Genomic DNA, 16,721 nt, shown 5'->3' with positions numbered 1-16,721 from the left:
CCTTTGATAGGTTATGATGTCGGTATAGACAAATATGTTGTAAAAGCCTGCATGTATATCCGCAGGGAATGGGAATAATTTATCGTTCACATACGTCCATTTATTGGGACCCATCCCCAACATGTAGGATAAATTACCGCTGGTCTTTATACCTCCGTTAGCAGGCCCTGAGATTTGTATCCTTTTATGGATTGGATTGTAGAATAGGAATATTTCCATCTTGTTCAGGGTTAGGTGTTCATTCAACTCTGAGACGATCCTGTCGACGGTTCTATAGAAACCTTTTTAAGCTTAATAAGTTTCGCAGGTTCCGAGAACCTTTTGCAATAAAAATCACGGTCCTTAGCTTTGATATTATACCAACTATGGGGGTATGTAATCTCGCTGAGACCTACTTCCCAAGCCTCTGATAACTCTATAGGCTTTGGAAAATTGGTTGTATACTTCGAACTCTGATTATTACGATATATCTGTGCCGACGCATTACTGGGGAGAGTCAGGTAGAAGCCGCTGTGTTCCATGATGCCCAACTGTGTACACGCGAATGATGCGCTAGTTATCATGACTAGGGGTTTAAATTAACCCCCGTTGCCTCCACCACATCCTGCTCCAATACCCAACTGTTGAACTTTTGAGGCCAGTTTTTCCAGCGGACCAGTAACCATTTTTTACCCTTTTCTCTCTTCTGATCTAGAATCTCCTCCACGTGAAAGACTTTGTCTTTACCCAACTGGACCTTCTGTAATTCCTTCTCATAAAAAGATCCCTCTATAAGATCCCCGTCATAATCTTTTAATTTGTAGACCGGCGGAATGCGTGGCAGACATTCGGTAACGGTAAACAACTCCGAGCTAAAGCCTTGTTCGTATTTTTTGTCGAAAACACCCCTCAACTTTGATATACGCACCAAGTCACCCACTAGGAATTTAAAAGTCATTTTTTTCTTACGGCGAAGTGGGAACAAACCATACATATTTTTAAAGACTTGAAAAGAGTTTTCCGAAGAGACCTCCGAGGGCTTCATACGTATAGTCTTATGGTAGCTGTGGTTGTACCCGTTTACTAAATCCTGAACTATGTCTGTATATCGGTTGGTGTTGTGAGCTGTAAAATAGCGCCACATCCGCTCTTTCAAAGTCCTATTAAAGCGTTCCACAACCGAAGCTTTCAAATCAGAGCCTGTAGCAAAATGTACTATATTATACTTATTCATTAGCTTCTGAAATGTTTTATTAAAAAATTATTTTCCGCCATCCGTCTGCACTTTCTTGGGGGCGCCTCCTGCCTTCAAGATCGATTCAAAGGCCCTGGTCACCTCTGCCCCGCTCTTATTTTTAACACCCTTACATAGGCTAATTTAGAGAAAATATCTATAACCGTTAGCATGTAGCGATTTCCATCATTTTTATCGGCAAGGGACTGCATGTCACATAGATCCGCCTGAAATTGGGATAATGGATGCGTAGAAAAAACTCTATTTCTTGGAAAATGTTTTCTTACAGGTTTATGTAGAGTGTAGGCATCTTGCTCTGATAACCATTCATTCACTTTAGCATCGCTTAACAGACTACCTGTTTCTTCGACTATAGCTCTCTGTAAACGCTCTTTACCCCCATAAGACCCGGGGTTAGAGGGATTATAATATATGTTTTTCAACAGCTGCTCAGCCATCCTTCTTGCCTCTCTGAGGTACAATAACTGTAATGAGCCACTTTCATATAACGACAACATTTCAGTTTGTGAATTTTTATTTTAAGAATGCAACAATTATTACGTATACAGACAATTCAGGATTTGTTGCAAGATACAAGTCCCCGTTTTCTCAACAATCACAGCATGCAACACCCTGTATATATTGTTTAGATTTACAGGTTTGTTTCGCTGAATTTTTAAAACACACACGTCTGATATATAAGTATATAAACAACAAATATGATACACATTCACATTAAAGGGTGGTTCAAACAAATAATGTAAAATCTTAGCCAAAGTTATTTCTAGTTCTTCAGAATCCTCAACAAGCCTTGATACCATATGTGACCATTGTAAACTCTCGCCCGTATGTCGGACCTGTTTCATGATTTGCTCCATTTTTAACACACGCTCTACAATAACCCCTGTATTGTGGGTTGTGTAGAACTTTACATTGTTCACTTTATTTTCAATAATCTGATGCATAACATTTGTAAGGTCTCTCAAAAGAAAAAATGTATTTATTCGCTCAAACATCGTAGACACATAGTTACCCATAGCTCTAAATAAACAAAATGTCACTCGGTCTCTTGGGATTTATTGAGCCAGAAAAGCATCACATCAGCAACCACAGCTTCCCTGTATTTGTTGTCGTCCACCAGGGTGTGTCGGATTTCTTTGAGTTTCTCATGGATGAAGATGGCCTCCTTCAGTTCATGTAGGAAGGCTTCGGTTACCCGTAAACTCTAGGGATAGACGGCGCAATACCCATAGACTCCAGGGCGATGACCAGCGCTGGTATAAAACGGCAGGACCACAGTCTTTTCACCAGCTCCTCAAAATGATTGAAAAAGTAGTATCTAGGAGGGTCGTAGAGGCAAGGATGACGACGCTGGCTGGGATGATTGATCTCACAGCCGATGCATTTTTCTCGTATATATTCGCCAATCACCACGTTTAAAAGTGTAGCTACAGAGGCCTTGATTGTATCCACAAAAATAGTACTGGCCACCCCATCAAACACATCCTCAGGCTGGGTAAATGTCGGGGGTGTCACGGGTCTTGCCAGGGGTGCGTAGAGTGTAGGGCTTCGTGGCATAGAGTCTTTAGTGTCGGGCCCCCATGACGTAGTGGCTTCCTCGTAGATGGTCTGGAGATCCATGGTGTATGCTGAAATGAAGAACTGGCTGCTTTTTTTCTTTTATTGTAGAACAAGGCCATTGGGTATCTGGGGGGCGGGGTTAAAGCATCCGCTTACTTAGTTTTCTTCTGACGCTGTATCTTCTTGAGGCTCTTTTGCATCGTAATCTTTACGATTCGTATATATTATGCACTTCTTTAAATGAACAAGGCTCTGACGCTGTTGGCTCTGTACAAAGAGAGCATCCAACGGTTGCAACATTTTCAATTCCAGTACATCCCAACTCTTAAAAGGAATAAGCAGACGCAGTCGGGTATCCCCAGTCAGGCCACCACCCCTAAGGTTGTGGTTTCGGATTGCCTCGGTGCCGATATAGAACTCCACGCTGCCGCACGGTCGGCCATTCTTTCTTTGTATTTTCACCCTGTGAAATATTTGTCCTGAGGAGTCCGGGGTACCTTCCCAACGGGTCTCGTGGCCCGTGAACACACTATACCCCTTGGTGATAAGGCTCAGTTCAGGACACACAACCTTGCGAAAAACCGACCAGTCTTCAACACCATATTCCAAGCCTACAGTCTGGTCTGTATATTCTTCTCCTTCATCTACCGTATAGAGGGTCACTCTACAGGCCAGGTAATCAAACCGATACCCCCACTGCTGGCCATTAGACATCAACACTTAATCTGTCAGAGCATTTGCTGGCGGTATTTGGGTTCTATACACATTTAAAAAACGTTTTTTTGGCGCATCATATATTGCTGGTTGATACTTTGCCCTTGCTCTATGGGCAACCCGAAGGCCTGTTTCAGTTGTTACCGTCATCACTGCTTTGGTACCGATCCCAAATTCCATGGTTATTCTTAAGATCTTGTGCACTCTTAAACAGGTATTGTTCAGCGGCTTTATAAGGGGCCTTAACCAACCCAAACCGTGAGAAACAGTAACAGGTTGACCTGACACATGGTCACTTACTCAACCCTGGGCATGCACCCTTCTACATGACATAGGGTCATAAATCATTACATAGGGTCATAAATCAGGCTTGGGTCATCAATCATTAACGGCCTGTCAAAGGGACCCTTACTCAACCCATAGCCCCCACCTAACCAGGCTTGTCTATCAGGCTTGGGTCATCAATCATTAACGGCCTGTCAAATGGACCCTTACTCACCCCATAGCCCCCACCTAACCAGGCTTGCCTGACCAGAAGACATGCACACGTCATCACTACATAGGGTTCACATAGCGTTCACATAGGTTCACATAGGGTCATCAATCAAAATTTTGACACGTGACATCTACTTTAATCTCTCTCTGATGCATTTCCTCAGACCACAGAACAGTTGTTCACCTGACTCCCAATTAATGCTTGGGTTGTTTGCTTAAGAATCTTTCCCGGTAAATATTTAGCTATCCTTCTGATCATGCAGGCAATTGTAATATTTTTTTACACAGATGAGTTATTTGAGACGACCACGAGAAGCAGTTGTCTAGCTGCACCCCTAGAAGTTTGGTTTCTGCCACTTCCTCAATTTGTACTCCCCCATACTTAATTGTATACCATTGTGTTGGCCTTTTCCTGGTGAACTAGACCAACATGACCTTGGTTTTCTTGCCATTCAAAACAAGTTTGTTCCACCAAACACACTCCCTGATATTTCCCAGATCTACTTGTAGACCTTGCTGTACCTGTTGAACCGATTGTCTTGCTGTATAAATTGTTGTTTCATCAGAAATATAGTAGCTTGAGTTTCAGATAAGGTATAAGGAAGGTTGTTGGTATATATTAAGTAAAGAAGGGGCCCTGCGGTATTCCATCGTTTAAAGTATGAGGGGAAGAAAACAACCCATTGATATAGGTGGGCTGTTTCCTGCCAGTTAGATATGACTGTACCCAATTCAATGCTACCTCCTTAAACACATAATGCATTCATTTTGTCAAAATGATTTAATTATCCACTAAATCAAATGCTGCACTGATATCTAAAAATAGTACACCCACAAACCTGCCATTATCCATAGCATTGAGCCACTGGTCAGTCATGTCAATCAATGCAGCGAACCTGCCATTATCCACAGCATTGAGCCACTGGTCAGTCATGTCAATCAATGCAGTGGTACTGGAATGGTTTTTGTGATAAGCATGCTGAGTGGCTGTGATTAGGTCATTCTTTTCCATGTACTCCCATATTTTACTACTCACAATACCCTCCAATATCTTAGCGTGTTTGGAAGAATTTGTGTTTGCATTATCTGTCAAATATATATATATATTTTTTTTATATCAGCAAAATGATTGTCAATATCAGCTGTTTATTTTTTATTGTTCCACGCTTGATGTGCATGATGAGATGAACCAAGAAAGGCCAGTTAAAGGGAAAATAAATGTTGTATTTCCAATGGTGTTTGTTCTTCGCTGGTTGTCCTTTTCTTGTAGCAACATGTCACACATCTTGCTGCTGTGATGGCACACTGTGGTATTTCACTCAGTAGATATGGGAGTTTATCAAAATTGGGTTTGTTTTCGAATTCTTTGTGGATCTGTGTAATCTGAGAGAAATTTATATATCTCTAATATGGTCATATATTTGGCAGGAGATTAGGAAGTGCAGCTCAGTTTCCACCTACTTTTAAGTGGAAAGCCTGTTTTCTCTTGAGAGCCAGGTCTTCCTACGGCGGCCTTTCTCAATAGCAAGGCTATGCTCACTGAGTCTGCACATAGTCAAAGCTTTCCTTAAGTTTGGGTCAGTCACAGTGGTCAGGTATTCTGCCACTGTTTACTCTCTGTTTAGGGCCAAATAGCATTCTAGTTTGCGCCCGTTTTTTGTTAATTCTTTCCAATGTGTCAAGTAATTATCTTTTTCTTTTCTCATGATTTGGTTGGGTTTAATTGTGTTGCTTATGTTGCTATGTGGGGTAGGTTTGTGTTTGTGAACAGAGCCCCAGGACCAGCTAGCTTAGGGGGCTCTTCTCCAGGTTCATCTCTCTGTAGATGAAGACTTTGTTATGGAATGTTTGGGAATCGCTTCCTTTTAGGTGGTTGTAGAATTTAACGGCTCTTTTCTGGATTTTGATAATTATCAGGTATCGGCCTAATTCTGCTCTACATGCATTATCTGGTGTTTGATGTACACAGAGGATATTTTTGCAGAATTCTGCATGCAGAGTCTCCATTTGGTGTTTGACCCATTTTGTGAATTCTTGGTTGGTGAGCGGACACCAGACCTCACAACCATAAAGGGTCATGGGATCTATGACTGATTCAAGTATTTTTAGCCAGACCCTAACTGGTATGTTGAATTTGATGTTCCTTTTGATGGCTTAGAAGGCCCTTCTTGCCTTGTCTCTCAGATCATTCACAGCTTTGTGGAAGTTACCTGTTGCGCTGATGTTTAGACCGAGGTATGTATAGTTTGTGTGCTGTAGGGCAACGGTATCTAGATGGAATTTGTATTTGTGGTCCTGGCGACCGGACCTTTTATGGAACACCATTATTTTTGTCTCGATGATCCGATAAATGGTTGATTTAGGTGCAATCTTACTGGCAGCAATATCCTTGCCTGTGAAGCCCTTTTGTGCAAAGCAATGATGACAGCATGTGTTTCCTTGCAGGGAACCATGGTTGACAGAGGAAGAACAATGATTCCAAGCACCACCCTCCTTTTGAAGCTTCCAATCTGTTATTTGAACTCAATCAGAATGACAGAGTGATCTCCAGCCTTGTCCTCGTCAACACACACCTGTGTTAATGAGAGAATCACTGACATGATGTCAGCTGGTCCTTTTGTGGCAGGCCTGAAATGCAGTGGAAATGTTTGTTTTGGGATTCAGTTAATTTGCAATTAATTGCATCTGATCACTCTTCATAACATTCTGGAGTATATGCAAATTGCCATCATACAAACTGAGGCAGCAGACTTTGTGTTGAAGAGGGTGGGGCTTAAGCTGCATCCCTGTCTCAACCCATGGCCCTGTGGAAAGCAATGTGTGTGTTTTTTGCCAATTTTTACCGCACACTTGTTGTTTGTGTACATAGATTTTATAATGTCATATGTTTTCCCCCCAACACAACCTTCCATCAATTTGTATAGCAGACCCTCATGCCAAATTGAGGCTTCAAAGGCTTCTCTCTCTCTCTCTCTCTCTCCTCTCTCTCTCTCTCTCCTCTCTCTCTCTCTCTCTCTCTCTCTCTCTCTCTCCTCTCTCTCTCTCTCTCTCTCTCTCTCTGTCAGACAGGCAAACACATGATCTATTCTTCCTGTGGCCCTTCTCCTCTCAGTGTGAGGTGCTAAGAAAAGCATGATAACGGGACATTCTCTGTGTGTGTTAGATGTGGTTCCTTCCTCTTTCCCAGGGAGCTAGAGAGTGTTGAGTCAGCAGGAAGGAAGCCAGGTTAATTCTGATCTTCAAATCAAATCAAATCAAATTTATTTATATAGCCCTTCGTACATCAGCTGATATCTCAAAGTGCTGCACAGAAACCCAGCCTAAAACCCCAAACAGCAAGCAATGCAGGTGTTGAAGCACGTTGGCTAGGAAAAACTCCCTAGGAAGGCCAAAACCTAGGACGAAACCTAGAGAGGAACCAGACTATGAGGGTTGGCCAGTCCTCTTCTGGTTGTGCCGGGTGGAGATTATAACAGAACATGGCCAAGATGTTCAAATGTTCATAAATGACCAGGATGGTCAAATAATAGGTCTGGGACAGGTAGCACATCCGGTGAACAGGTCAGGATTCCATAGCCGCAGGCAGAACAGGTGAAACTGGAGCAGCAGCACGGCCAGGTGGACTGGGGACAGCAAGGAGTCATCATGCCAGGTAGTCCTGAGGCATGGTCCTAGGGCTCAGGTCCTCCGAGTGAGAGAAAGAAAGAGAGAAAGAGAGAATTAGAGAGAGCATAATTAAATTCACACAGGACACCAGATAAGACAGGAGAAGTACTCCAGATATATCTTGATCACAAATGGTTGTGGTTCCAATTGGAATGGTCACCATTAGATTTCCAATAATAGCACATGACATGACAAAAAAATCACAAGATGTGAAGTGATGTATTTTTTTTGTCTCTCCTATGGCCCTTAGTGTATTAGTCATTAGTCATTAGTGTAATCATGTGCATAAGTGGAGGCTGCAAACGCCGTAGCTCTCAACGATCAGGGTCGGCCACCCCCTGTGTTAGACTGATCTGACAGCGTAAAACACAATGCTGCACAAAGATCAAGGTTGTGACTCTCCATGTGTCATTGAGGTGGGTTTGCCATGATGTCACCACCCAAAATCACCAAATGTTCGACCTTTCATTATTTTCCGACAAGCTGATGTGTTTCATTAGTAAAGTCTTAATCAGAGGACTTGTAGCTCAGACATTAGAATAAACCCTCTGTCGGCTTTCTGATCTTCTGTAAGGCATTCTGGGAAAGACCCATGTTCATTTGTCTGGTCTGAATGCTGATGAAAGTGTTTCCTGTTGGTAACCCCCCTAATCTTTCATTCATTCTGTCGTTCAAACAAATAATAGATGACTGAGGTAACACTTCTGCTTTTCAGGCCTTAAGTACCCTCAACCCCGGTGAAGATGGACACAACAGACTTGACCCTGAGCTGAGCAGCCTGCAGAGAAGAGAGAGAGTTGATTTATCTATTTATTGAACTTTTATTGTACCATTTGAGTCACTGGCATTTAGGGTAAAGATGGTGACCTGTGGAACTCTGGTGAAGATCTGGACATTAGCCGTCGTCATAGCAGCACTGGGCTGTACTGGGACAGGTAAGGGGAAGGGAGTGCGTGTTATAGCTGGGCTGGACTGGGACAGGTAAGGGGGAGGGAGTGTGTGTTAGAGCTGGGCTGGACTGGGACAGGTAAGTGGAAGGGAGTTTGTGTTAGAGCTGGGCTGGACTGGGACAGGTAAGCGGAAGGGAGTGTGTGTTAGAGCTGGGCTGGACTGGGACAGGTAAGGGGAAGGGAGTGAGTGTTATAGCTGGGCTGGACTGGGACAGGTAAGGGGAAGGGAGTGTGTGTTAGAGCTGGACTGGACTGGGACAGGTAAGGGGAAGGGAGTGTGTGTTAGAGCTGGGCTGGACTGGGACAGGTAAGGGGAAGGGAGTGAGTGTTAGAGCTGGGCTGGACTGGGACAGGTAAGGGGAAGGGAGTGTGTGTTAGAGCTGGGCTGGACTGGGACAGGTAAGGGGAAGGGAGTGTGTGTTAGAGCTGGGCTGGACTGGGACAGGTAAGGGGAAGGGAGTGAGTGTTAGAGCTGGGCTGGACTGGGACAGGTAAGTGGAAGGGAGTGAGTGTTAGAGCTGGGCTGGACTGGGACAGGTAAGGGGAAGGGAGTGTGTGTTAGAGCTGGGCTGGACTGGGACAGGTAAGGGGAAGGGAGTGTGTGTTAGAGCTGGGCTGGACTGGGACAGGTAAGGGGAAGGGAGTGTGTGTTAGAGCTGGGCTGGACTGGGACAGGTAAGTGGAAGGGAGTGTGTGTTAGAGCTGGGCTGGACTGGGACAGGTAAGGGGAAGGGAGTGAGTGTTAGGGGATTAGAGCTGGGCTGGACTGGGACAGGTAAGGGGAAGGGAGTGTGTGTTAGAGCTGGGCTGGACTGGGACAGGTAAGTGGAAGGGAGTGTGTGTTAGAGCTGGGCTGGACTGGGACAGGTAAGGGGAAGGGAGTGAGTGTTAGAGCTGGGCTGGACTGGGACAGGTAAGTGGAAGGGAGTGTGTGTTAGAGCTGGGCTAGACTGGGACAGGTAAGGGGAAGGGAGTGTGTGTTAGAGCTAGGCTGGACTGGGACAGGTAAGGGGAAGGGAGTGAGTGTTAGGGGATTAGAGCTGGGCTGGACTGGGACAGGTAAGGGGAAGGGAGTGTGTGTTAGGGGATTAGAGCTGGGCTGGACTGGGACAGGTAAGGGGAAGGGAGTGAGTGTTAGGGGATTATAGCTGGGCTGGACTGGGACAGGTAAGGGGAAGGGAGTGAGTGTTAGGGGATTAGAGCTGGGCTAGACTGGGACAGGTAAGGGGAAGGGAGTGAGTGTTAGAGCTGGGCTGGACTGGGACAGGTAAGGGGAAGGGAGTGAGTGTTAGGGGATTATAGCTGGGCTAGACTGGGACAGGTAAGGGGAAGGGAGTGAGTGTTAGGGGATTAGAGCTGGGCTGGACTGGGACAGGTAAGGGGAAGGGAGTGTGTGTTAGAGCTGGGCTGGACTGGGACAGGTAAGGGGAAGGGAGTGAGTGTTAGAGCTGGGCTGGACTGGGACAGGTAAGGGGAAGGGAGTGAGTGTTAGAGCTGGGCTGGACTGGGACAGGTAAGGGGAAGGGAGTGAGTGTTAGGGGATTAGAGCTGGGCTGGACTGGGACAGGTAAGGGGAAGGGAGTGTGTGTTAGGGGATTAGAGCTGGGCTGGACTGGGACAGGTAAGGGGAAGGGAGTGAGTGTTAGGGGATTATAGCTGGGCTGGACTGGGACAGGTAAGTGGAAGGGAGTGAGTGTTAGAGCTGGGCTGGACTGGGACAGGTAAGGGGAAGGGAGTGAGTGTTAGGGGATTAGAGCTGGGCTGGACTGGGACAGGTAAGGGGAAGGGAGTGAGTGTTAGAGCTGGGCTGGACTGGGACAGGTAAGGGGAAGGGAGTGAGTGTTAGGGGATTAGAGCTGGGCTGGACTGGAACAGGTAAGGGGAAGGGAGTGAGTGTTAGAGCTGGGCTGGACTGGGACAGGTAAGGGGAAGGGAGTGAGTGTTAGAGCTGGGCTGGACTGGGACAGGTAAGGGGAAGGGAGTGAGTGTTAGGGGATTAGAGCTGGGCTGGACTGGGACAGGTAAGGGGAAGGGAGTGAGTGTTAGAGCTGGGCTGGACTGGGACAGGTAAGGGGAAGGGAGTGAGTGTTAGAGCTGGGCTGGACTGGGACAGGTAAGGGGAAGGGAGTGAGTGTTAGAGCTGGGCTGGACTGGGACAGGTAAGGGGAAGGGAGTGAGTGTTAGAGCTGGGCTGGACTGGGACAGGTAAGGGGAAGGGAGTGTGTGTTAGGGGATTAGAGCTGGGCTGGACTGGGACAGGACTGGGACAGGTAAGGGGAAGGGAGTGAGTGTTAGAGCTGGGCTGGACTGGGACAGGTAAGGGGAAGGGAGTGAGTGTTAGAGCTGGGCTGGACTGGGACAGGTAAGGGGAAGGGAGTGAGTGTTAGAGCTGGGCTGGACTGGGACAGGTAAGGGGAAGGGAGTGTGTGTTAGGGGATTAGAGCTGGGCTGGACTGGGACAGGTAAGGGGAAGGGAGTGAGTGTTAGGGGATTAGAGCTGGGATGTAACAGGGTACATGGTTTTTGAAGTGATTGACAGGTCAAGAGGATTTGTTTGAACATATGTAAACTCTTCTCCCTCCTCAGTAGATGGAGAAAAGCTGGTGTCGTGCTGTAAGACAGTGTCTAGGACAGAGGTGAACGATCCCATCACAGGCTACTGGATTCAGAACTATAACGCTCCTTGTGTTTTTTATTTTATTTCACCTAGGCTAGTTGAGAACACCTTTATTTAACCAGGTAGGCTAGTTGAGAACACCTTTATTTAACCAGGTAGGCTAGTTGAGAACACCTTTATTTAACCAGGTAGGCTAGTTGAGAACACCTTTATTTAACCAGGTAGGCTAGTTGAGAACAAGTTCTCATTTGCAACTGCGACCTGGCCAAGATAAAGCATAGCAGTGTGAACAGACAACACAGAGTTACACATGGAGTAAACAATTAACAAGTCAATAACACAGTAGAAAAAAAGGGGAGTCGATATACATTGTGTGCAAAAGGCATGAGGAGGTAGGCGAATAATTACAATTTTGCAGATTAACACTGGAGTGATAAATGATCAGATGGTCATGTACAGGTAGAGATATTGGTGTGCAAAAGAGCAGAAAAGTAAATAAATAAAAACAGTATGGGGATGAGGTAGGTAAAAATGGGTGGGCTATTTACCGATAGACTATGTACAGCTGCAGCGATCGGTTAGCTGCTCAGATAGCAGATGTTTGAAGTTGGTGAGGGAGATAAAAGTCTCCAACTTCAGCGATTATTGCAATTCGTTCCGGTCACAGGCAGCAGAGAACTGGAACGAAAGGCGGCCAAATGAGGTGTTGGCTTTAGGGATGATCAGTGAGATACACCCGCTGGAGCGCGTGCTACGGATGGGTGTTGCCATCGTGACCAGTGAACTGAGATAAGGCGGAGCTTTACCTAGCATGGACTTGTAGATGACCTGGAGCCAGTGGGTCTGGCGACGAATATGTAGCGAGGGCCAGCCGACTAGAGCATACAAGTCGCAGTGGTGGGTGGTATAAGGTGCTTTAGTGACAAAACGGATGGCACTGTGATAAACTGCATCCAGTTTGCTGAGTTGAGTGTTGGAAGCAATTTTGTAGATGACATCGCCGAAGTCGAGGATTGGTAGGATAGTCAGTTTTACTAAGGTAAGTTTGGCGGCGTGAGTGAAGGAGGCTTTGTTGCGGAATAGAAAGCCGACTCTTGATTTGATTTTCGATTGGAGATGTTTGATATGAGTCTGGAAGGAGAGTTTACAGTCTAGCCAGACACCTAGGTACTTATAGATGTCCACATATTCAAGGCCGGAACCATCCAGGGTGGTGATGCTGGTCAGGCGTGCGGGTGCAGGCAGCGAACGGTTGAAAAGCATGCATTTGGTTTTACTAGCGTTTAAGAGCAGTTGGAGGCCACGGAAGGAGTGTTGTATGGCATTGAAGCTCGTTTGGAGGTTAGATAGCACAGTGTCCAAGGACGGGCCGGAAGTATATAGAATGGTGTCGTCTGCGTAGAGGTGGATCAGGGAATGGATCAAGAGAAACATCATTGATATATACAGAGAAAAGAGTCGGCCCGAGGATTGAACCCTGTGGCACCCCCATAGAGACTGCCAGAGGACCGGACAGCATGCCCTCCGATTTGACACACTGAACTCTGTCTGCAAAGTAATTGGTGAACCAGGCAAGGCAGTCATCCGAAAAACTGAGGCTACTGAGTCTGCCGATAAGAATATGGTGATTGACAGAGTCGAAAGCCTTGGCAAGGTCGATGAAGACGGCTGCACAGTACTGTCTTTTATCGATGGCGGTTATGATATCATTTAGTACCTTGAGCGTGGCTGAGGTGCACCCGTGACCGGCTCGGAAACCAGATTGCACAGCGGAGAAGGTACGGTGGGATTCGAGATGGTCAGTGACCTGTTTGTCGACTTGGCTTTCGAAGACCTTAGATAGGCAGGGCAGGATGGATATAGGTCTGTAACAGTTTGGGTCCAGGGTGTCTCCCCCTTTGAAGAGGGGGATGACTGCGGCAGCTTTCCAATCCTTGGGGATCTCAGCCGATATGAAAGAGAGGTTGAACAGGCTAGTAATAGGGGTTGCGACAATGGCGGCGGATAGTTTCAGAAATAGAGGGTCCAGATTGTCAAGCCCAGCTGATTTGTATGGGTCCAGGTTTTGCAGCTCTTTCAGAACATCTGCTATCTGGATTTGGGTAAAGGAGAACCTGGAGAGGCTTGGGCGAGTGGCTGCGGGGGGGGGGGGGGGGGGCGGAGCTGTTGGCCGATGTTGGAGTAGCCAGGCGGAAGGCATGGCCAGCCGTTGAGAAATGCTTGTTGAAGTTTTCGATAATCATGGATTTATCGGTGGTGACCGTGTTACCTAGCCTCAGTGCAGTGAGCAGCTGGGAGAAGGTGCTCTTGTTCTCCATGGACTCCGTGTACGGGCCATCATGTAAGGAACTTTTAGTCTATTTCATTTAGGTTTATCCAGTCTCATATGTTGTCACAAAGTGCTTTACAGTATGTAGTGGCCATGTTGTGTCAAAGCCCCCAGACATGTTGTGTCCAACCAATTCAGTTTCAGTGTTAACACTGTGTTTCTCCTGCAGCTTTGAGACGGAGAAGGGTCTGTTCTGTAGTTACCATAAACAACCCTGGGTACGCCGCAAGATTCAGCAGTTTGAGTAAGTTAAAAATCACACATACACACACAGGAAAGAGCAACTGAGAAAATGAAACTGATTGTAATTTGTTCCTTTCTAGAATGGCCCGTCTGAGTTCAACATTTCCCTCGCTCTCCCTTCCGACCTCTCTCACCTCTCTCACCTCCACCTCATACCACTACCTCCTTACCCTCCTCTCCGACCTCTCTCACCTCCACCTCCACCCCATACCACTACCTCCTTACCCTCCTCTCCGACCTCTCTCACCTCCACCCCTACCACTACCTCCTTACACTCATCTCCGACCTCTCTCCCCTCCACCTCCACCCCATACCACTACCTCCTTACCCTCCTCTCCGCCCTCTCTCACCTCCACCCCTACCACTACCTCCTTACCCTCCTCTCCGCCCTATCTCACCTCCACCTCCACCCCATACCACTACCTCCTTACCCTCCTCTCCGACCTCTCTCACCTCCACCCCTACCACTACCTCCTTACCCTCCTCTCCGCCCTCTCTCACCTCCACCTCCACCCCTACCACTACCTCCTTACCCTCCTCTCCGCCCTCTCTCACCTCCACCTCCACCCCTACCACTACCTCCTTACCCTCCTCTCACACAGGAAAGAGCAACTGAGAAAATGAAACTGATTGTAATTTGTTCCTTTCTAGAATGGCCCGTCTGAGTTCAACATTTCCCTCGCTCTCCCTTCCGACCTCTCTCACCTCTCTCACCTCCACCTCATACCACTACCTCCTTACCCTCCTCTCCGACCTCTCTCACCTCCACCCCTACCACTACCTCCTTACACTCCTCTCCGACCTCTCTCCCCTCCACCTCCACCCCATACCACTACCTCCTTACCCTCCTCTCCGCCCTCTCTCACCTCCACCCCTACCACTACCTCCTTACCCTCCTCTCCGCCCTATCTCACCTCCACCCCATACCACTACCTCCTTACCCTCCTCTCCGACCTCTCTCAACTCCACCCCTACCACTACCTCCTTACCCTCCTCTCCGCCCTCTCTCACCTCCACCTCCACCCCTACCACTACCTCCTTACCCTCCTCTCCGCCCTCTCTCACCTCCACCTCCACCCCTACCACTACCTCCTTACCCTCCTCTCCGACCTCTCTCACCTCCACCCCTACCACTACCTCCTTACCCTCCTCTCCGCCCTCTCTCACCTCCACCCCTACCACTACCTCCTTACCCTCCTCTCCGACCTCTCTCACCTCCACCTCCACCCCTACCACTACCTCCTTACCCTCCTCTCCGCCCTCTCTCACCTCCACCTCCACCCCTACCACTACCTCCTTACCCTCCTCTCCGCCCTCTCTCACCTCCACCCCTACCACTACCTCCTTACCCTCCTCTCCGCCCTATCTCACCTCCACCTCCACCCCATACCACTACCTCCTTACCCTCCTCTCCGACCTCTCTCACCTCCACCCCTACCACTACCTCCTTACCCTCCTCTCCGCCCTCTCTCACCTCCACCTCCACCCCTACCACTACCTCCTTACCCTCCTCTCCGCCCTCTCTCACCTCCACCTCCACCCCTACCACTACCTCCTTACCCTCCTCTCCGACCTCTCTCACCTCCACCCCTACCACTACCTCCTTACCCTCCTCTCCGCCCTCTCTCACCTCCACCCCTACCACTACCTCCTTACCCTCCTCTCCGCCCTCTCTCACCTCCACCCCTACCACTACCTCCTTACCCTCCTCTCCGACCTCTCTCACCTCCACCCCTACCACTACCTCCTTACCCTCCTCTCCGACCTCTCTCACCTCCACCCCTACCACTACCTCCTTACCCTCCTCTCCGCCCTCTCTCACCTCCACCCCTACCACTACCTCCTTACCCTCCTCTCCGCCCTCTCTCACCTCTTGTCCTCCCTCTGTTTTCTCCTCCTTTCCCTGCTTCCCCCTATTTTCCATCCATACCTTCCTCTCACACCTCTCCCCTCCCTATCTCCTCTCCTCTCTTTTCCCTGCCTCCTCCTCTCCTCCCTCTATCTCTTCCTCTCCTTCCTCTAACTCCTCCTCTCCTCCCTCACTCTCCTCCTCCCATCATCGGGAATCGACAAGAATGCCTCAACTCAGCAGTCAACATCCAATCAATAGAATCACTGCCAATGGCTGAAGCTCCTCTGATATTCCACTTTTTCATATCTAAAAAGCAGACATCCAATATGCATATTACATTCATATTGAATATCTTATTCATATTGATGTTTTTCATAGTCTGAATAACTAGCTATAATTTACTCAGTTGTCATCATCATGTAAAATGGGTTACTAGAGTTGGAGAACATAAGTAGGCAGGGAAGTGCTGCTAAGGTACACAATAGTTTGTTTTGGTAGACAGAAGAGGACCAAGGCACTCTTCATATAATAAATTAAAATGCCTTTTTTGTACGGCATGTTCAATGGAAACAAAGTTTAAAAAGTGCAGACACGTTTCGGCTGCACGGCCTTCGTCAGGGAGTACAAGGATTTGATAATACAATGTCCTCTTTTGAACAGCTTTTTCCAATCAGCCCTGATTTGAAGAGGCAGTGGTTACAGAATTCATTAGAGTTGTTATAGTTATTATGAATTATATTTTAAACCAGTATCTTATGTGTTTATTTATTAATCTATTCAAGTACTTATGGGGACTTGTAGTACTTTTTTATGTTTAGATGAATAGGTTCATATTTGGCTGTTTGTAATTCATCATGTCAATGAGTTATCAATGTTATTTAATAAATGTATTTATTTACTGACACATTTACTTTGTAATTTTTTTAATTAATCAATGTTATTTTAAACTTGCAATATGCAGAAATCGCTCCACCACTTCCTGATTGGTAAAATCCTAATAGTTTGCGTAATTTCAGTTTGTGTGTCACGCCCTGACCGTAGAGAGCTTTTTAGGTCTCTAT

At 47.1% G+C, this 16,721-nt stretch overlaps 1 pseudogene; it reads left to right on the top strand.

Annotated features, from left to right (window-relative positions):
• The first annotated feature begins 8,367 nt into the window (after positions 1-8,367).
• LOC109900131 (putative protein TPRXL) lies at positions 8,368-15,918 on the top strand (annotated as a pseudogene).
• The last annotated feature ends 803 nt before the right edge of the window (positions 15,919-16,721 follow it).

This window comes from Oncorhynchus kisutch, linkage group LG11, assembly GCF_002021735.2.
Source record: "Oncorhynchus kisutch isolate 150728-3 linkage group LG11, Okis_V2, whole genome shotgun sequence".
NCBI classification, from domain to species: domain Eukaryota; kingdom Metazoa; phylum Chordata; class Actinopteri; order Salmoniformes; family Salmonidae; genus Oncorhynchus; species Oncorhynchus kisutch.
Note: the sequence above shows the minus strand (reverse complement) of the source record. Positions and strands in the feature narration are given on the sequence as shown.